The sequence below is a fragment of the Aquarana catesbeiana genome, linkage group LG09, assembly GCF_042186555.1.
Source record: "Aquarana catesbeiana isolate 2022-GZ linkage group LG09, ASM4218655v1, whole genome shotgun sequence".
Taxonomy (NCBI): Eukaryota; Metazoa; Chordata; class Amphibia; order Anura; family Ranidae; genus Aquarana; species Aquarana catesbeiana.
The window spans coordinates 202,789,374-202,812,028 of NC_133332.1; the positions used below are offsets into that span (position 1 = coordinate 202,789,374).

General features: G+C 43.8%; 1 long non-coding RNA gene across 1 annotated transcript; it reads right to left on the reverse strand.

Moving 5' to 3' along the window:
- Positions 1 to 20,625: 20,625 nt before the first annotated feature.
- LOC141107265 (uncharacterized) lies at positions 20,626 to 22,204 on the reverse strand. The gene is made up of 3 exons (XR_012235848.1): positions 21,788 to 22,204; positions 21,097 to 21,253; positions 20,626 to 21,018 (listed from the first exon to the last, which is right to left on the reverse strand). It is a non-coding gene; the product is annotated as an uncharacterized lncRNA (long non-coding RNA).
- Between the last annotated feature and the right edge of the window lie 451 nt (positions 22,205 to 22,655).

A 22,655-nucleotide genomic window follows, 5' to 3' on the forward strand; every position in this document is an offset into this window, starting at 1 on the left:
TTACACATCCCACCTTGAGCTGCAGTGAGATAATTTAGCGTTAATCTGTGCTCTAATACTACTTTTTTAAGCTGAGCCATTTCTTCACTTAATAAACCTATATCAGTGGTAGGTTAATAATCTCATCTACAATTCTAGTGTAATTATTTATTCTTTCATTGCTTCAATTCCCCATCCTGTCCAGGAAGGGAACCATGACCATGTCATCATGTCACCTTCAGTGAACAGCTCTCTTTTGAACACTAAAGGGTATTCTGGACTTTGATCTGGTCGCACTGTATCTTTGAGAACAGCCAAAGCAGGTGCTAACTTCCCAATATAACATGTACCTGTAACATTAGTAGGAAGCCAGGCGTAAGCTTTATTTCCACATATAGAATATAACCCTCTACGTAAGGATGGTATGCCTGCTCCTAAAAAACTGGAAGCAATAACATGGAATTTCAGGTAACCAATATTTTCACATATTAGGAAGTGTGAGCAATTTGTACTATAAAGGGTTCTATTTAGTTCTGGATCTGGGATATAATAATATTGACCATATTTTCCTCCATAAACTGCAATCTTTGCTCCAGTGCAATCTGAATTGCCCAACCGTGTTCATTTAGTGTTAAACGGGCATGTAATGTTTAACCACTTCAGCCCCGGAAGAATTTGCCCCCTTCCTGACCAGTGCGTTTTTTTGCGATTCGGCACTGTGTCGCTTTAACTGACAATTGCACGGTCCTGCGATGTGGCTCCCAAACAAAATTGACGTCCTTTTTTTTCCCACAAATAGAGCTTTTTTTTGGTGGTATTTGATCACCTCTGCGGTTTTTATTTTCTGCGCTATAAACAAAAAAATAGCGACAATTTTGATTAAAAACAAACATTTTTTTCCCCCAGTTTAGACCGATACGTATTCTTCTACATAATTTTGGTAAAAAAAACCAAAAAAAAAACCGCAATAAGCGTTTATTGATTGGTTTGCGCAAAAGTTATAGCGTTTACAAAATAGGGGATAGTTTTATGGCATTTCTATTGTTAATTTTTTTTTTTACTAGTAATGGCAGCGATCAGCGATTTTTATTGTGACTACGACATTATGGCGGACACATCGGACATTTTTGACACCATTGTCATTTATACAGCAATCAGTGCTATACAAATGCACGGATTCCTGTGTAAATGACACTGGCAGTGAAAGGGTTAACCACTAGGGGGCTAGACTCGCGACCCGACTCACAGAGCTCCCGGCCGGTGCCCACACAATGGCATGGCGGCAAATTCAAAGGGACGTACGGGTACGCCCATTTGCCCAGCCATGCCATTCTGCCGACGTACATCGGCGTGCGCCGGTCGGGAACCTGTTAACCACTTGACCACTGGGCACTTAAACCCCCTTCCTAACCAGACCAATTTTCAGCTTTTGGTGCTCTCACATTTTGAATGACAATTACTCAGTCATGCAACACTGTATCTTTATGAAATTTTTGTCCTTTTTTTCACACAAATAGAGCTTTCTTTTGGTGGTATTTAATCACTGCTGGTTTCTTTATTTTTTGCGCCGTAAAAAAAAAAAGACCGAAAAATCTGTAAAAAAATACATTTTTCTTCATTTCTGTTATAATATTTTGCAAATTAGTAATTTTGCTTCATATATTTTGGCCAAAATTTATACCGCTACATATCTTTGGTAAAAATAACCCAAATCGGTGGATATTATTTGGTCTTTTTGAAAGTTATAGAGTCCAAAAGCTATGGTGCGAATATCTGAAAATTGATCACACCTGAATTATTGACGGCCTATCTAATTTCTTGAGACCCTAACATGCCAGAAAAGTACAAATACCCCCCAAATGACCCCTTTTTGGAAAGAAGACATTCCAAGGTATTTAGAAAGATGCATGGTGAGTTTTTTGAAGTTGTCATTTTTTCCCACAATTCTTTGCAAAATCAAGGTTTTTTTTTCACTTTTTTTTTTTCCACAAAATTGTCATATTAGCAGGGTATTTCTCACAGACCGCATATGCATACCACAAATTACACCCCAAAACACATTCTGCTATTACTCCCGAGTACGGTGATACCACATGTGTGAGACTTTTACACAGCGTGGCCACATACAGAGGCCCAACATGCAGGGGAGCACCTTCAGGCGTTCTGGAGCACCCAGGCCAATTCTGACATTTCTCTCCTACATGTAAAAATCATCATTTATTAGCTAGAAAATTACTTAGAACCCCAAAACATTATATATGTTTTTTTAGCAAAGACCCTAGAGAATACAATGGTGGTCGTTGCAACTTTTTATCTCGCACAGTATTTGCACAGCAATTTTTTTAACGCGTTTTTTTTGGAAAAAAAACTGTTTTGTGCTTTACAAAAACCAAAATAATAAAGTTAGCCCAATGTTTTTGCATAATGTGAAAGATGAAGTTACGCCGAGTAAATAGATACCCAACATGTCACCCTTCAAAATTGCACGCGCTTGTGGAATGGCGCCAAACTTTGCTACTCAAAAATCCCCATAGGCGACGCTTTAAAATTTTTTACTGGTTACATGTTTTGAGTTACAGAGGAGGTCTAGGGCCACAATTATTGCTCTCGCTCTACCGATCGCAGCGATACCTCACATGTGTGGTTTGAACACCGTTTTCATATGTGGGCGGGACTTACATATGCGTTCGCTTCTGGATGCGAGCACACAGGGACAGGGGCGCTTTAAAATTTTTTTTTTTTTTTTTATTGTTCATTTTACTTTATTTATTTTAGTTTGATGCTTTTTTCCAAAAAAAAAAAATTTTTGACCACTTTTATTCCTATTACAAGGAATATAAACATCCTTGTAATAGGAATATGGCATGACAGGTCCTCTTTACAGTGATATATGGGGTCAATAAGACCCCACATCTCACCTCTAGGCTGGGAAGCCTGAAATTAAAAAAAAAAAAAATTAAAGTTACGTACCGGTAACGTCTTTTCCAGTAGTCTTTCAGGACAGCCACCATGAGAGATAGTCTCCTCCTCTTCCTCTAGGAAACACTGCGCCAGCCCATAAATTCTTACTTCCCCCTGCCAGACCTCAGTATATTCCAAGATTACCTCCGGTCAGCTGGGGAGACACAAGAACACATTAATAACATACTATTCCATATCATTATCATGCTGCGTTCTGGTCTTTTATAAGACACCCCAAAATTTCGGGTGGGTAACTAGGGCTGTCCTGAAAGACTACTGGAAAAGACGTTACCGGTACGTAACTTTAATTTTCCCCTTTCGTCTTTCAGGACAGCCACCATGAGAGGATGAACGAGCACTTACCAGTTAGGGTGGGACTACAGCTTGCAACACCTTTCGCCCAAAGGCTTGCTCACTAGCCGACACCAGGTCCACTCTGTAGTGCTTAACGAAAGTGGAATAGCTGGACCATGTTGCAGCCCTGCATATCTGCTCTGGTGTTGCTCCAGCCTTCTCTGCCTGAGAAGCTGCCATAGCTCTAGTAGAGTGTGCCCTTATACCCATTGGGATTTCTTTCCCTGCTAATGTATAGGCCTGGCCAATGGCTACTCTGAGCCATCTGGCAATAGTGCGTCGAGACGCTTTGCATCCTTTTCTGGCCCCAGAAAACAAAATAAATAAAGAGTCTGACTTTCTAAACCTCTTGGTCAGTTCTAGGTACTGAAGGATACATCTCCTTACGTCCAACGAATGAAATTTTAATTCCCTTTCCCCCGAGGGGTTGGGACAAAATGAGGGTAGAACTACCTCCTGACTTCTGTGAAAACCAGAAGCAACCTTAGGTAAAAATGCTGGATCAGTCTTGAAGATGATCCGATCTGGAAAAATAACGCAAAAAGGAGGTCTAACAGATAAGGCCTCAATCTCGCTGACTCTCCTGGCAGTTGTCACTGCTACCAAAAAAAACTGTTTTTAACGTAAGATCCTTTAGTTGACATTCCTCTAAAGGTTCAAAGGGGGTTCCCGTCAGGCCCTGTAAAACTAAAGATAGGTCCCACTTGGGAAAGGGAGGGCCCTGAACCGGTCTTTGTCTAGACAGAGCCTTAAAGAATCTGACCACCCAAGGGTTGGTGGCCAGATGCTTTTCTAAATAAGCACTGAGTGCTGACACCTGACCTTTAAGGGTACTTATGGATAAACCCCTATCTGCCCCGCACTGAAGGAATTCCAACACCGTTGTGGGACTGTGTACCGCAAAGGAGCCTTCCGCACACCATTCATTGAAACGTACCCAGACCTTTTTATAAATCTGGCGTGTTTTCTTCTTCCTGCTGTTGAGGAGGGTGGAGATTAATTTCTCAGAAAAACCCCTAGCTCTTAGCATACCCTCCTCAGTAGCCAGGCCGCTAACTGCCATTGGTGAACCTGTGGACAGAGGACTGGGCCCTGTGAGAGGAGATCCTCTCGAGGTGGCAGGAATAAGGGAGGTTCGACTGCTAGTTGCTTGAGTACTGAGAACCAAGCCCTCTTTGGCCAATGTGGTGCTACTAGAATCAGGGACGTGTTTTCCATCTGGAACTTCCTGAGAACTGCCGGTAATAATGCTGGGGGCGGGAAGGCATAGCAGATTCTGAAATGCCAGTTCTGGATCAATGCGTCGACACCTCGCGCTCCCTCCCCTCTGTTTAGGGAGAAAAAACAAGGGGCTTTCGCGTTGCTTCTTGACGCGAACAGATCTACTTCTGGAGGACCCCATTTCTTGAAATGAGATTGAAAACCTCCTGGTTGAGGATCCAATCGCCCTCTCTCAGTTTGGTTCGGCTGAGAAAATCTGCTATCACATTCTTTTCTCCTCTCAGGAAGACTGCTGAGAGTGAGAGAGTGTGAATCTCGGCCCAGTTCAGAATGTCTGATGCTAAGGCCGACAGGACTCCGCTTCTCGTGCCGCCCTGTTTGTTTACATAGGCCACGGCGGACGAGTTGTCCGACCGCACCTGAACACGGTGGCCCCGTAGCTCCTCCTTGAAGAACCTGAGTGCTAGCCCGATTGCCCTCAGCTCCTTCCAATTGGACGACCTTCTTAGTTCGTCGCCCTCCCAGGTGCCCTGTGCTAAAAGGGAACCCAGATGCGCCCCCCAACCCTTGCCGCTTGCGTCTGTGGTTACCACCTGAGAAACTGGGATGAACCACAGACGACCCTGCGACAAGTTTGAGACCCTCCACCACCACCAGAGGGATCTCTTTACTTGGGGTGGAACCTGTACCAAGGTGTCCAGATCTTTCTGACTGTGATCCCACACCCTTAAGACAAAGGACTGTAAGGGACGAAAGTGCAGACCTGCCCATTGCACTGCTGGGAGGGTAGCGGTTAATAGTCCCAGGACCGACATCAGAACTCTTATGGAGACCTGACTGCTGCACTGGAGAACAGCCACTGCCCTGTCCAGTTTTTGTACTTTTTCTGCTGGAAGAAACACTCTCAGTAGCGTTGAGTCCAACAGATAGCCTAAGTACGTGATGCGCTGAGAGGGAATCAAACTGGATTTCTCCAAGTTCATTAGCCACCCTAGACCTGTAAGAACTCTCTTTGTTAGTTCTAGATCTCTGACTAACTGCAGTGGACACGGTGCAAACAGGAGCAGGTCGTCCAGGTATGCTATCACTGATATTCCCTGGAGTCGAAGAAAGGCCATCACCTCCGCCAAGACCTTGGTGAAAATGCGGGGCGAGGAGGATAGCCCGAAAGGCAGCGCCTGAAACTGTAGATGTACCGTTGTTCCACCTACATTTACCGCTAGCCGAAGAAACCTCTGCGAGGCTTCTGTAATAGGAACGTGTAGATACGCGTCCCTTAGGTCCAGAGATACCATAAAGCAGTTGCGGGGCAACAGGGCTCTGACTGTGAAAATTGTTTCCATACGGAATCTCCTGTACGTCACTGACCTGTTCAGGGGCTTTAAATTCAGAATCAGTCTGAATTTCCCTGTGGGTTTCTTCACTACGAAGATGTGTGAATAGAAACCCTCTCCCTCCTCGGTCTTTGGAACTCTGAGAACCACATCTTGATCTACCAGATCTCTTAATGCTTCCAACAGAGCCTCGGCTTTTGCCGTACACCTGGGTAGGTGCGTGACAAGAAATCTCCGTGGAGGAGGATTTGTGAATTCGATATGGTACCCCCTTCTTATAATCCCTAGGATAAAGCGATTGGGGGATATCGCTTCCCACTGTGGGAGGAAGGCCCCCAGTCTTCCCCCCACCCTGGTTGGGGAGTCATTGGTTTTTACGGGGCTGTTCAGGAGGGCGAAAAATCGCCCCTCCCCTGCCCTTCTTCTGACCCCAGAATTTCTTTTGCCCTTCCGGCTTTGGAATTTCTTTACGCTTTTGCGGACGAAACCCCTTCTTTGTCTGTGTAGGGGTTTTCCGCTTAACTGGGAAGGATTTCTTCCTGTCTGCTGTGCGGTCCAAGACGGTCTCTAACCCTGGGCCGAAGAGAAGGTCTCCTGTTAACGGTATGCCGCACAACTTGGCCTTAGAGGCGCTATCGCCCGGCCAAGTTTTTAGCCAGAGGGCTCTCCTGGCCGAATTGGCCAGAGCCGCTGATCTGGCCGACATACGGACTGATTCTGCCGAGGCATCAGCTATGTAGGCGATACCCCGCAGAATCATAGGGAAAGAAGATAGAATGGTTTCTTTTGCCGTTCCAGCTTCAATATGCTCCTGAATCTTAGAGAGCCAGTGCTCCAGATTGCGAGCCACTACTGTGACAGCCAACTCAGGTTTTAAATTACCAATTGTTGAATCCCAAGTCTTTTTGAGAAGAGAGTCTATTCTCTTATCCATGACATCCACCAGGGCCCCCATGTCCTCAAAAGCCAGGTCTGTGTGTCTGGAAACCTGGGAGAAGGCAGCACCTAACTTGGGACTTTTATTCCAGATAGATGTAGGATCATCCGAGAATGGAAATCTCCTTTTTAAGGATCTAGAAAAAAAGGGTTTCCTTTCGGGATCCTGCCACTCCTTTTTAATAGTTTCAACCAGTACCTCATGTACTGGAAAAACTTTCCTCCTTTGTTCCCCTAAACCCTTGTACATTTGGTCATGAAGGGTCAGGGGTTTCCTGTCTTCCTGAATACCGAGGGTTGTATAAATAGCCCCTAAGAGGTCCTCTACCTCTTCCAGGGATAATTTATATCTGGAGGATTTCCTGGACTCCCCGTCCAGGTCCTCTCCCTCTGAACCATCCTGGGAATCGGAGGAGGAACTGTCTGGTTGTCTTTGTTCCACTCCGGAGGGCCCTGGAGCTTCCACTGCCCTAACTGAAGTTGCAGGTTGGGCAGGAGCAGAGCCCTGAGCCTGAGGCGAGGTTGTATCCTGGGGGACTGGACTAAAGGAGAAAAGAAAAAACATTTTTTTTTTTTTTTTTTTTCAAAAAAACAAGGATACAACCCTGGGAGTGCACAAGACCCTCCTTAATATGTGGGGATCTGAGCCTCCCTCCCCTGACCACCCAGGGTGTCTGCCCCCCATGACAGGAACTATACATGGAGGGACAATCCTAGATAAAGAGTACTCTTCCCCAGGGCACTCTTACCTTAGGAAGGCTGGAGGTAGTGTCTGTTGGCTGAGCATCTGCTTCCGACATGACTTGCAGGTGGTTGCTACTACCGAGTCCCACGCTGCCTGTGCGCGTCCCAGACTCGTCTCCAGCCTGTACCTGGCTTCCCTATCAGCGCCGCGACCCGGAACCGGAAGTCGTGGGTCAAAGGCAAGCACTCGCCCTTCCTACATGCCAAAAATGACACCCCAAAATAGATTCTCCTGCTCCTCCTGAGTACGGCGATACCCCATGTGTGAGACTTCCACAGCCTGGCCACATACAGAGGGCGAGTACAGCTGAGCATGGCTCAGCATGGCGGGGTATTGCGGAGTATGGCGGGGTATTGCGGAGTATGGCGGGGTATGGCAGGGTATTGCGGAGTATGGCGGGGTATGGCGGAGTATGGCGGGGTATGGCGGGGTATGGCGGGGTATGGCGGAGTATGGCGGGGTATGGCGGAGTATGGCGGAGTATGGCGGGGGCATGGCAGAGTATGGCGGGGGGCATTGCAGAGTATGGCGGGGGCATTGCAGAGTATTGTGGGGGCATTGCAGAGTATGGCGGGGGCATTGCAGAGTATTGTGGGGGCATTGCAGAGTATTGCACAGCATTGCAGAGTATTGTGGGGGCATTGCAGAGTATTGCACAGCATTGCAGAGTATTGTGGGGGCATTGCAGAGTATTGCACAGCATTGCAGAGTATTGTGGGGGCATTGCAGAGTATTGCACAGCATTGCAGAGTATTGTGGGGGCATTGCAGAGTATTGCACAGCATTGCAGAGTATTGTGAGGGTATTGCAGAGTATTGCACAGCATTGCAGAGTATTGTGGGGGCATTGCAGAGTATTGCAGAGTATTGTGGGGGTATTGCAGAGTATTGTGGGGGTATTGCAGAGTATTGCAGAGTATTGTGGGGGTATTGCAGAGTATTGTGGGGGTATTGCAGAGTATTGTGGGGGTAATGCAGAGTATTGTGGGGGTAATGCAGAGTACTGCACAGCATTGCAGTAGTGAGGGATGGCTGAGCATGGATGGATGGATGGATGGATGTCTCTGTGCAGCACTGTGGGCACTACACATCCAGCCCACAGCGCTGCAGACATCCATCCGTCCCCCTCCCCGCTCACAGTGTACCGATCGGGACACAGGAGGGGAGGAGAGGAACCGGCGTCATCAGATGACGCCGGTCTGTTTACATGTGATCCCGCCGTCATTTGACGGCTCGATCACATGGTAAACGGCCGCGATCAGCGGCCATTTACCGGGATACGTGATGCGCCGGGTCCCCTGGACCCGGCGGTCACGGATGTGTTCGGGTGCGCGCCCCAGGGGGCGCGCAAGAGGGGAATTCTGGGAGGACGTCATAGTACGTCCACCCAGAGTTATCCAACCGCCCTGCAGCCGTCATTCGGCTATGGGCCGGTTGGTAAGTGGTTAAACAAATCTGTGGAGTGTGTTTTGAAACCATCAAAGTTACTGATCTGTGCTCATTAGCTGTGGAGACTGTATGAGCCATTTATTCTGGTCCTGTTTAGATCAGTGAATTTGAGAGGCATTGCTATCATGGGTACTGTTCCTGTTTGGGGATGTAAGTGAGAACACCCCCAGCAGTTACTAGCGTTGCTATGGGTTGCATACAATTTTAACATTTGGATGAAAGGGTTATTTTTCCATGTCTCAGTTCTCACAAACAACAAAAAGAAAAGAAACATTGTCATAATTATTTCAAAGCATATCATCACTTCAGGATTTTCTTGCAGTGACTGGCGTGAATCCAGGTGGGCTTTCCTTCCAACTTGACAGCGGAATCAGTTGTCAAAAGCACCAAACGTGGTCCATCAAATTTTGGTTCTAGCGGCTTTCTGATGTGTCGCTTGACCACCACCCAGTCACCCAGTTGGATTCTGTGTATACCTGAAACAGAATCTGGGTCGGGAAAAGATTTACAAACACCTTAATATATTTTATTCAATGTTCTTTGCAAAATCTGAACATATTCTAACAGGCTAGAGTGAGAAGCCTGCAACTGTTGGGGAAAATATAGCCCTGTTTTGGGTGGCCTTCCAAATAAAATCTCATAGGGGGCAGCCCCTGGGGTAGGGGTAGTTCGTATAGAATATAGGGCTAATGGCAAAGCTTCCACCCATCCTTTTCCTGTATCTGCTTTAATTTTTGCGCATCTGTTTTTCAAAATTCCATTAAGTCTCTCAACTTTACCACTACTTTGTGGATAAGGTGTATGGAAAGCTTGCTGTATGTGAAGGGCTTCCATTGCCCCTTTCATTACTTTCCCAGTAAAATGGGTTCCTCTGTCACTCTCAATAGTTTCAGGAACTCCATATCTACAAACTATTTTATTCAGAATTTTCTTTGCTGTTTTTGCATTTGCTTTAGCTATTGGCCAACCTGAGAACATGTCAACATACACTAAAGCGAACTCATAGGTGCCTATTCTGGGCATCTGAATGTAGTCTATTTGAATTCTTTGGAAAGGGAAATCTGGCTTAGGAGAATGCTTTTGGGGAACATGGACAGGCCTCTCTGCATTGTACAGAGCACAAGTGAGACATGAAGCACAAAACCTGGCTGCAAATGCACTAAATCCAGGTGCTATCCAATAGCAGTCATCAAGTGCCACCATCGCGCCCTTAGCAAGATGACTGACACCATGTGCCAGTTGTGCTAAAACTGGGTTCAAACTCCTGGGTAGACACCACCTGTTGTCAGCGCTCCACAGGCCCTACTAATTTTGGGTAGCATTACATTTGATCCACTTATCCTTCTCTTCATCAGGGGCCTGGTTCTGCGACTGAATTACAGTTTCTACATCCCACTGCTCTTGATGAGGGGAATCTGTCCATCTGCGACCCCTACAGCGGGTGCGACTCCAAATGCCATAAGGGCAGCATCCTTTGACGCTTGGTCCGCTAAAGCATTTCCTCTGTCATGTTATTTCCCCTTGCATGTCCTTTTACCTTCAAGATGGCAACTTCTGCTGGTTTCTGAAAGGCCTCAAATAGCCACTCTGAGTTTTGCATGTCTCACTGGCTTCCCTGCACTAGCCAGGAAGTTCCGTGCTTTCCAAATAGACCCAAAATCATGGGCTATTCCAAACGCATATCTGCTGTCAGTGTAAACGTTTCCCCTTTGATTCTCTAGGAGATTACATGCTTTGACTACAGCACACAATTCCGCTTCCTGTGCTGACATCTGGGGTATCAATGCTTCCTGATGTAAAATGGTGTCTGTAGTGGTTACAGCAAACCCTGTGTGTGGCTGACCATCACCAGTGTAAAATCTGGAACCATCTACGAATAAGTGTGTGTCACAATCTGATAAGGGCTCATCTTTTGCTGGTGTGACAGAGGCCCTTTCTACCTCCATCAGAGCCATACAATCATGAGAAAAACTCTCAGGTTCTACATCAGTACCATTTGTTGCATCTTCCTCATCAATTATAGGAAGAAGAGTAGCCGGATTTAAAGTAACATTGATTGTTAAATTCGATGGAGCAAAAAGAGCAGACTGGTACTTGTCAAATCTACTGGCAGACACGTCTGGTATTTACTTGATTCGTGATTTCCAGTACTGCATGTGGCACATACAGGATCAGAGCAGAATCTAGTACAAGCTCCGTTACTTTGTCTAGCAGCAAAATGCAGGCTGCTATGGCTCGCATACAACTGTGGGAGCCCTTTGATGACAGGGTCTAAATAAGGCTGATACATACAGCACAGGCCTCTGTCTCCATGTAGCTGAGTGAGTACACTTGCAGCAAATCCATCAACTTCATGACAGAACAATGAGAAAGTCTTAGTATAGTCAGGAAGTCCAATGGCGGGATCTTCAGACAAAATTTTAATACGTTTTTTGAGAAATTCCCAAAAAAATGTGGTTTTATATTATCCCTCTTTCTTTTTATTTGTTTGTTACCTTATAGATAATGGCTCTTTCAAGTCATCAATCTAGTGCTATCCACGAGATCTTCCACCACTAAACCAACATAGGTCTGCTCCTTACTTGGGATATTTGGCTGTTTCATGATGCCTACACAACGTCTCGTTCTCATTGCTGCTTTTTTTAAAATAAGTAATTGTCCAGCTTACCAGCTGAGATACTATATCTGTACACTACTCATCGTACCTGACTATTGTGTGGTAAGCATTGTGTGTTTTTTGCTCATTATTACTGTGCCTTTGAACCCTTCTGTTATACCTATATATATGCAGGATCCCCCTTTTTTTCCCCCTATAATCACTATAGAGTTTTTAAACTAATAATCATCATATAAAAAGATCTCACTGTATTTTCGGTGTATCTACCGTTGGAAACCCCTTGTTTGGGACAATTTGGTCCCCCTTCTTTTTCCTAGTGACTACTTGGAGAAATTAAGAATCCATTGTATATTAAGCCTCACAAAATCTATTTTTTTAAATTACATATTGGGACAGTATAGGTTCCACAGTTACTTGGCTTTACCGTTTTGCCCCCGGATGACCAACTCCTTTATGGGAGCACATCCTATACTCTGTGTAAACATTCTATATCTTATTTTGAAATATGTCTTATGGATATATATATATATATATATATATATATATATATATATATATATATATATATATATATATATATATAAAACTTATTGATGCATTTTATGTATATACAGCAGAAAAAAATTTCCTAGCTCCTGAAGAAGCGTTACCCAGACGCGCAACATGTCAAGCTACTAAGAAAACACCTACCCGGACCTACAACCTGACCCATAACCCACCAGTTTACATCTATAATCGTAACATTAACTTGGGAAATTGTTCCCTATTTGTTTCTGAATGTTTTATACATATATGTTACAATAAGCGGTGTCTTGGTTGCATGCAGGATAGGAAATATTAAGCACATACAAAAATAATTTTCTATCTATGTAGATTATAATCAAATAAAACTATTTTTATCTTTTATAGTCAGTATATCCATATGCCTTGAAAGTGCATTTTTCTAGTTGCTATAAATCATATGGAAAATTTTAATAAGCTCCTTCATCTGCAATTCATTGTCCCATGTGAGTTTGAAAGGGTTTCCAGTGGTAGCCTCATACAGAGGAGCCATAAGTTCTGATGCATTTGGAATCCAGTCCCTAAAATATCCCACTAACCCCAGGAAGGCACGTAGTTGCCGTACATTTCTTGGCTTTTCAAATTTTAGTAGAGTTTTAACTCGATCTGGGGTTAGGTGACGGATTCCATGTGAAATGCAGTGATCCAGGAAGATCATTTTCTCTTGGCAGTATTGTAGCTTATCTTTGCTAACTTTGTTGTTACTGTTATAGAGAAACATGAGAAGGCTTACTGTTTCTCTGCTACAAATGTCCTTTGTATCAGAACAAATAAGCAAATAGTCTATGTACTGAAGCAAAACTGTTTGGGTGTGAGGGGGACCATTGGTCCAATACTTGCTTTAACGCAGTATTACATTCAGAGGGGCTACTCACACAGCCTTGGGGCAATCTTGTCCATGCTAACTTTTGGGCATCATGGGTAAATGAAAAAAAGGTACCAGCAATATGGGTGCAGGGGTACCGAAAAGAAAGTGTTTGCAAGATCAATCACTGTAAAGCAGGTGCTGGAGGCAAGTATTCCACTTAGTAAAGTGCGGGGGTTGGGCATGATCGGGGTATCTGGCTCAATTATATTGTTAATGGCTCTCAAATCATGCACCATGTGGTATGTCACCTGCCCACCCTTCTTGCCTGGCTTCTTTGCAATTGGGAACAGGGGTGTATTGACTTGGGACTTAATTGGTACAACCCGTGCTGCTTTCAGTTGAGTGAGTGATCTGATCCTTTATCCCCTCAGTCTGAGCAATACTCAGTGGGTACCGTTTAATCTGTGGGAGATGGACTCTTGGTTTAAATTTTATCATGACTGGGGTGCAATCCAGCAGACCTACATCATATTTGCTGGTGGCCCATAATTCAGCGGGAATCACTTTCAATTCTGGTGGAAATGGCGGAGTGGAGTCTTGGATTAAAAATACTCCACAGGCAGAATTTAAAACTTCTCCTGACAGACTACTGACCACTGACCACTTGGACTCCTGTAGGAGTGTAGTCTGTGTTTTTTTTAAATTTGGTTCAAAATGTCAGCTCCCAAAAGATTGGTAGGAACTGTGTCTGAAACTAACACTTTAGTGACAATTTCTGTTTGCTGTCCTAGCCTGAGTTTAAGTGGCTTGGACTCAATAAAATCAGTAGAGGTCCCGGTTAGGCCAACACCAGAGATAACATTTGTAGATAATAATCCTGGAGGTAAGTCCTGTATATTAAAAACACTTCGGCTTGCACCAGTATCTATTAAACAGGTTAATTCTGTTTCTCCTCCAGGATAGGGGAGTTCTTGTAAAAATACTTTTACTCTGGCCTCGGGACCATTGTCTCCCCCATTTAACATGATTTATACTGGCATGCCATTTTCCTATGCCTGATCCACTGCTTTTGGCAGAGAACTGAGATCAGCATGAGGGGACTCTAAGCTCTTCTCCAGTCTACGGTCAGGAAGATGGCAGAATTTGGCTATGTGTACTTCCCCATTACAATTGTAGCATATAATTGGTCCCTGATTGCCATGATTTATGAAATTGCCTCTGCCTCTTCCCCTCTGCTTCCCCATGTACATAACCTTGGGTTTGCTGTCTTTTGGTTAATCCCGTTTTCTATGGATAACAGGATAGGCAGGACGTCTCAAATAGACATAATGCCTGCCACAGGCCTTGCAGTTTCTCCCTCCTTCTCTTCCTCTATTTTAAGGCCTGCTTCCTCAGCCATACCGCTTAACTGCCTCCAATAAGCCCCTGCGGCTTCCTCTTTCCCTTGCTTAGCATTCATAAATTCAGCATGTCTGGTTTGTCCATATATTTAGGGCAATTTTTCCTTCAATCTCTCACAAACCTCCCGTCCACTAACCATCATACCTAGATTTTTGACGTTTACACCACATTCTTTAAGTATATAGCCAGACATGTTGCTTCCCACTGCTTTAATAAAAAGCTGATGAATGTCAGTAGCAGAAGCCTCATATGCTTCCTGTGCAGCGCTAAGTTTGTTTGCAAACCCAATTGGATTCTTTCTAGGATCTCCCAATCCCTCTAATATGGCTCTCTTTTCTTGGTGACTAAAAGGTACATGCCATTTAATTTGAGACTTACTGTCAACAGCATTACCTTCAAAAACGAATTGATAGTGACAGATTGCTCTGTGCAAGGGGCAGAAGGGGTGGTGTCTCTCTTCCTTCTCTCTTTATCTTGCTGCCACAATTTGGAAATTATAGTTTGCTCCGGAAGTTCAGACTCTATCTCTCTTTCTCTGGCCAAAGCCTTAAGTTCAGAGAGATCTAGTTTTGCATATGTGCCTTTTGATTTATGCCAATCATCTATTTCTAGGATACGAGCCAAAACCCACTTTGTAGGTTGATATGGGGCTGTTAAACCTCTGCTCTCTACTATATTGCATAGCTCATCTTTTGCTTGTTCCATGTAATCAAATTCTTTTGCTTTTGTGTGTGGACCCCTTAAAGCCAAACTGGCAGCCACATAAGGTGGGGGGTCCTCCTCTACAGAGTCCTCTGGCCAAATGTAGTAAATTTGGGTAGTACTTTTATTAACCACTTCAGCCCCGGAAGGATTTACCCCCTTCCTGACCAGAGCACTTTTTACAATTTGGCACTGGGTGGCTTTAACTGTTAATTGCGCGGTCATGCAATGCTGTACCCAAACGAAATTTGCGTCCTTTTTTTCCCACAAATAGAGCTTTCTTTTGATGGTATTTGATCACCTCTGCGGTTTTTATTTTTTGCGCTATAAACGGAAAAATACCGAAAATTTTGAAAAAAAAAGGATATTTTCTACTTTTTGTTATAAAAAAAATCCATCAAACTCAATTTTAGTCATACATTTAGGCCAAAATGTATTCGGCCACATGTCTTTGGTAACAAAAATGTCAATAAGGGTATATTTATTGGTTTGCTCAAAAGTTATAGCGTCTGCAAACTAGGGTACATTTTCTGGAATTTACACAGCTTTTAGTTTATGACTGCCTATGTAATTTCTTGAGGTGCTAAAATGGCAGGGCAGCACAACCCCCCCCCCCAAATGACTCAATTTTGGAAAGTAGACACCCCAAGGAAATTGCTGAGAGGCATGTTGAGCCCATTAAATATTATTTTTTTTTGTCCCAAGTGACTGAATAATGATAAAAAAAAAAATTACAAAAAGTTGTCATTAAATGATATATTGCTCACACATGCCATGGTTATATGTGAAATTGCACCCCAAAATACATTTAGCTGCTTCTCCTGATTATGGGGATACCACATGGGACTTTTTGGGAGCCTAGCCGTGTACAGGGCCCCGAAAACCAAGCACCGCCTTCAGGATTTCTAAGGGCGTAAATTTTTGATTTCACTCCTCACTACCCATCACAGTTTTGAAGGCCATAAAAAGCCAAGATGGCACAACCCCCCCCCCCCAAATGACCCCATTTTGGAAAGTAGACACCCCAAGCTATTTGCTGAGAGGCATGTTGAGTCCATGGAATATTTTATATTTTGACACAAGTTGCGGGAAAATTACAAACGTTTTTTATTTTGCACAAAGTTGTCACTAAATGATATGCTCAAACATGCCATGGGCATATGTGGAATTACACCCTAAAATACATTCTGCTGCTTCTCCTGAGTATGGGGATACCACATGTGTGGGACTTTTTGGGAGCCTAGCTGCATACGGGGCCCCGAAAACCAATCACCGCCTTCAGGATTTCTAAGAGCGTACATTTTTGATTTCATTTCTAACTACCTATCACAGTTTCGAAGGCCATAAAATGCCAAGATAGCACAAACCCCCCCCCCCAAAATGACCCCATTTTGGAAAGTAGACACCCCAAGCTATTTGCTGAGAGGCATGGTGAGTATTTTGCAGCTCATTTGTTTTTGAAAATGAAGAAAGACAAGAAAATTTTTTTTTTTTTCAATTTTCAAAACTTTGTGACAAAAAGTGAGGTCTGCAAAATACTCACTATACCTCTCAGCAAATAGCTTGGGGTGTCTACTTTCCAAAATGGGGTCATTTGGGGGGGGGGGGTCGTGCCACCTGGGCATTCCATGGCCTCCGAAACTGTGATAGGCAGTGAAGAGTGAAATCAAACATTTAAAAATGTACACCCTTAGAAAGGCTTGGTTTTCGGGGTCCCGTACGTGGCTAGGCTCCCAAAAAGTCTCACATGTGGTATCCCCGTACTCACTCAGGAGAAGCAACAGAATGTTTTTTGGGGTGTAATTTCACATATTCCCATGGCATGTTTGAGCAATATATCATTTAGTGACAACTTTGTGCAAAAAAAAAAAAGTCTTTTTCCCGCAACTTGTGTCACAATATAAAATATTCCATGGACTCGACATGCCTGTCAGCAAATAGCTTGGGGTGTCTACTTTCCAAAATAGGGTCATTTGGTGGGGTTTTGAACTGTCCTGGCATTTTATTCACAACATTTAGTAGCTTATGTCACACATCTCCCGCTCTTCTAACCACTTGAAGACAAAGCCCTTTCTGACACTTTTTGTTTACATGAAAAAATTATTTTTTTTTGCAAGAAAATTACTTTGAACCCCCAAACATTATATATATTTTTTAAAGAAAATGCCCTACAGATTAAAATGGTGGGGGTTTCATTTTTTTTCACACACTATTTGTGCAGCATTATTTCAAACGCTTTTTTTGGGAAAAAACACACTTTTTAAAATTCTAATGCACTAAAACACACTATATTGACCAAATGTTTGATAAAAAAAAAAAGATGATCTTAGGCCGAGTACATGGATACCAAACACGACATGCTTTAAAATTGCGCACAAACGTGCAGTGGCGACAAACTAAATACATACAATAGGTAGTGACAGGTACTCTTTTTTGAAAAAATTGGGGTCTATTAGACCCTAGGTCTCTCCTCTGCCCTCAAAGCATCTGACCACACCAAGATCGGTGTGATAAAATGCTTTCCCAATGGCACTGTTTACATCCGGCGAAATCTAAGTCATGAAATGCTCGTAGCTTCCGGTTCCTTAGGCCATAAAGATGTTTGGAGCCATTCTGGTCTCTGATCAGCTCTATGGTCAGCTGGCCAAATCACCGGTTGCATTCTCAGGTTCCCTGTTGGGACAGGAGAGCCAGAGAAAAACATGGAAGACGGTGGGGGGGGGGGCATTCCCTCCCACTGCTTGTAAAAGCAGTCTAGAGGCTAATTAGCCGCTAGGATTGCTTTTACATGAAAGCCGACCGCTGGCTGAAAAGAATATCAAGATGATAGGTAAACCTGCAGGCATCATTCTGGTATAACCACTCAAAGTCCAGCAACATACCAGTACGTTGCTGGTCCTTGTTGGGCATATATGGTAAACTTTTTTTCACGCGGCCTGTGGGCTACACGAAAAAAAGGAAATTGATCGGTGGGTATGCCCACCATTAGAATACCTCCCTTCATCCAGCCACTTCTAATGATGGGCATACATGCACAGTTTATATATACTGAAGCAAGGGGGCATCCACCCCAAAAGGTAGAAGCAAATCGCTCCTCCGCCCCTGCTGCCCCCATGCTTCAGCATATATGCTCTTTTTTTAACTGTGGTGGTGAAATCACCTCCTACAGCGCTGGAGTCACGGCTTTATGTAACGTGGGAGCAAACGCTGTTGCTGTCAAGATAAATAAATCCGCTCTGCAGCTGAATGGCGTACCTGAAAACAAAAAAATGGTTAAAAACAAAACACAGTAAACAGTAAAGTATAAAAAAATTGCATACCTATAAAGCAAACACGATAAAACATAACAATAAGGGCCCTTTCACACGTGCGGACCGTTCATTAGATCAGTTCAGTCACATATTTTGTTGTCAGTAAACATCAGTTTTCATCCATTTTAATTTCCGTTTTCCATCCGTTGTCGTCCGTTTTCCATCCGTTGTCATCCGTTTTCCATCCGCTTTATACCTGTTTATGTCCGTTTTTCATCCGTTTATGTCCGTTTTTTTTTTTTTGTTCAGAACGGTCTTTAATCATTTTTTCATGAATTATGGGACTTTTCCCATGATTCTTTGTATTCCCCAGCGTGCATTATGCTTCCCATGCTGCTTTGTGGTTTCAGCTTGCTTTGTGTTTCCCGATTCCTTGCTGTAGTGTACGTGCTTATTTAGAGCAATGGATTTGGTCAGATTTTTTGAGCATGTGACATCATTTGTCATGATATCTTATTGGAGGAGACAGAAAAGCGTGACCAAGAAGATTTCTGCAAGACGCAGGTACTGGACACATCCCATGCTGCTCAAGAGGCCCACTGAAGGGTTTTTTGCTCTGCAGTATGCAGATCTGCAACGTTTCCCACAAAAATGTTTTAATTTTACGCGAATGTCTGTACCAACATTTTTTATTTTTATTAGAAAAGTTGCATCCCCGTTTGGAAAGGATGAACACGGATATGAGACGTTGTGTGCCACCAAAGGAGCGACTTCTACTTACCCTGAGGTAAGCCAGCCAGCCTTTCTGCTTGATTATGTCCAGCATAATGTAGAATTCCTTTCATCATTTGTCCTACTCTTCCTAGGTTTCTGGCATCTGGACTATCCTATACGTCCCTAAACCACTACTTTTTGGTGGGAACCTCTACAATTTCTGGAATTGTGCACAACACCTGTCAAGCAATATGGGAGGAGCTTCGGTGTACTGCAATGCCTGTTCCAGATACATCCACGTGGCAGGAAATAGCAAATGGGTTTTGGAAGAAGACCCAATTCCCTAATTGTGTTGGAGCCCTGGATGGGAAACACATTCAGATGCCACCTGGATCTGGCTCACAATATTTTAACTATAAGAAATACTTCTCCCTTGTGCTTATGGCAATCTGTGACAGTAATTATAAGTTTGTAGCTGTAGATATTGGGACATATGGACGTACTGCAGACTCAAGAGTGTTTACAGCATCAGCAATGGGGAAAAGACTACTTGAGGGCCACTTTCATTTGCCATCAGACAAACCTCTTATAGGAACTGTAGGGCCAGATATGCCACATGTGCTTGTAGCGGATGAGGCATTTGCACTTTCTAGGCATCTCCTAAGGCCTTATGCCAGGCACAATCTAACTCCCCCCAAAAAATGTTTTAACTATCGGTTGAGTCGTGCAAGGCGCCTTATTGAATGCACCTTTGGCATTTTGACTAGCAAGTGGCGCATATTCCATACAACAATTCAACTGAGCCTGGAGAATGCCGAACTAGCTATACAAGCATGTTGTGTCCTCCATAACATTATACGTGAGAAAGAAGGAATTACTGTTGAGGAAGAGGACGAGATCGATTTACCTTCTGTGCGGTTTGCCGGACTGCGACCCAACAATTCAGTCGTTACCATGCGTGATACATTTGCAAACTATTTCATGTCCCCAGAGGGAGAGGTTCCGTGGCAGTATCAACATGTGTAAAAACACTCACCAGGCACTTTATTAGGTATAATTTGCTAGTACCATGTTTGACCCCCTTTTTGTACCCTGCATTGTATTTGTTTTCCCATAGAAAATGTAAATTCAATAGTTTGACGAAATATACATTTTCACGTTAGCAGTATAGCAGTCTTGTGACCTCTATCATCACTCATCCTAGGACCATCACATTCATTTGTATCAGTTGTTTTTGGTTTATATAGAGTACAATAATAAAACTACATTTTCCATGCAGTCAATTATTTTTATTAATAATAGATAATGACCACAACAAAAATCTCAAAAATTATTCAAACTGTACAAACATAATTTTTGTACAAATATATACACATATATAACATGTAGTGTTTCAGTGCAAACTTGGTGGCCATCTACAACGGGGCAACTTAAAATGGGGATTCTTTAAAGGTCCTGATAATAAGGACTGTGGGAAGTGGAATAGGGAGTGGATGACTCAGAAGAATGACTGTATGAAGTACCCTGTGAACTGGAGTACTCATAAGTGGGTGCCACTTGCGGTGGGGGTACAACATTTTGGGCAGTGGGGGCTGGTGCACGTTGGTGATGGGGGTTAATGCCTGGATGATATGGATGAAATGAATGTTGTGGAGCTTGCTCACCATGGTATGGACGTTGGTGATGGGTAATGACTGGTGGCATGGGTTCTCCAGACATTGCAGCCCTTATGCACACACCTGTAAAATTAAAGATGGACATTTGCACATCCATTTTAAGCTCATTTGGAACTCTAACTAGATGGTGGTACAGATTCCTAGCAAAACTTGCATCCCGGTTATTGGGGTCTGAAAATGGGTCGGTGGTATCAGCCCTTCTTGTTGCCCTCATCTCCTCCATAAAACTTAACATGGCTGCATTCATGTCACGTTTGGGATGTCCGTGACGTTTCCTGGCCCTTGGTGTGGTAGCTCCAACAGAACGAATCTGAGGGGTGGAACATTTTATTAGCACATTTTATTTTGTCAACATTTCAAAATGGGGCATTTTATATAGGATACTTACAGGCACACATTGTCTTTCAAGCGTGGCTGTTGCTGTAGATTGGGAGGACGGGTTTTCTTCGGGACCTTGCTCGTTAACTCCCATGTCTTCCTCTTGCGCAGGCTGGGTATCCAATGCATCCCCCTCCTCTTCAGTTTCTGAAATGTTGCTGGTGGTACTGTAAAATATTAGTACATAGATGGATTACAGCTCAGTACAGTATAGTTATTACAATACATAGATCCATGTGTGTCATTACTGTTAAATTGGTTGTAAACCTTACAGACCACTTTTACCTACAGGTAGGTGCAAGAAATATCTCCTAAACCTACACGGTTTAGGAGATATTTGCTGAAAACACGTAGACAACGGCGCCTGACTAGGCGTGCCATTTCTGAAGGCAATCGTGCCGTGACTGGTGGCTCCCGCACGCATGACGTAAACGCGGCTACGGCCAGTCACAGCACCAGAGCCGTGATACCGGAAGTCACTCCAGGAGTGATGGCGGTGATGGAGGAGGGGAACGAGGGCCGATGTGGGGGCTTCGATATCGGGCAAGAAATTCATAATGAGGTAGTATGCTATGCATACTACCTCATTATGCCTGCAGGTTTTTTTTTTTTTTTCATGGTTTTCTTCCTCTTTGGAGTATATGATTATTTCGACTAGGCCAAATAATTTAATATAGGGGAGAAATAATGTATTTACTTACCTTCTTAAGTCCATCACACATCTTAAGAAGTCCAGCATCTCAAAGAAGGGGCTTTTTTTTTTGCTGAACGATCCTGCTCCGCTCCGACTGTCTTTTGCTTCCTCTTTTAGCTCCCGCCTATAGCGGTCTCTTAGGGATCTCCACCTTGTCATTATTTTTTCGCCTGCATAGGAACAGTGACACAATGAACTGATAGAACTCCAACATGACAATTTTGTATACTATTTAAAACCCATATGTGGAATACAGTGGTTTTTAACAACTATTTTTGTCAGTTTTACATATAGGCAAGCCTATAAAATGGCTTCACTAGCAGTACTGTAATTATCTCTGCGCCGTTTAGCATATATTTGCTGTACACTGCGGGATGACGTGGCCAGGTGACGTTTGCATGTGACGTGGCCAGGTGACGTTTGCATGTGACGTGGCCAGGTCACATGTCAGGTGATGGGGCCAGATCACGTGGCAAGGTGACGTGGCAGGTGGACAATCCACAACTTGTGGCAGGTGATGTGGCCAGTGACACGCTAAATACAAATATACACGCTACACGAGGCTCAACGTGGCATGCAAATGTGGCAAAATGGGCGTTTCTAAACGCCGGTTTCAAGCTTCGTTCAGAAGAGTTTGCACCAGCGTCTACATGGGGCCTAATGTAGGAGAAGAGTGCTGGAATTTGCATGGTGAGTTGGACTACAATTATCAGGATGCTGACATATGGGTGTACTATAAGTTTAACCATGCCAACCCACCCCCATCCCACAAAATGCTTACCACGTATTCGACGGTGTCTATTACTGAGCGACAACCAGTTTGGAGTGACCTCCTCGAATATTTCTTCCCACTTCATACTTGTGCTGTTTCAGTT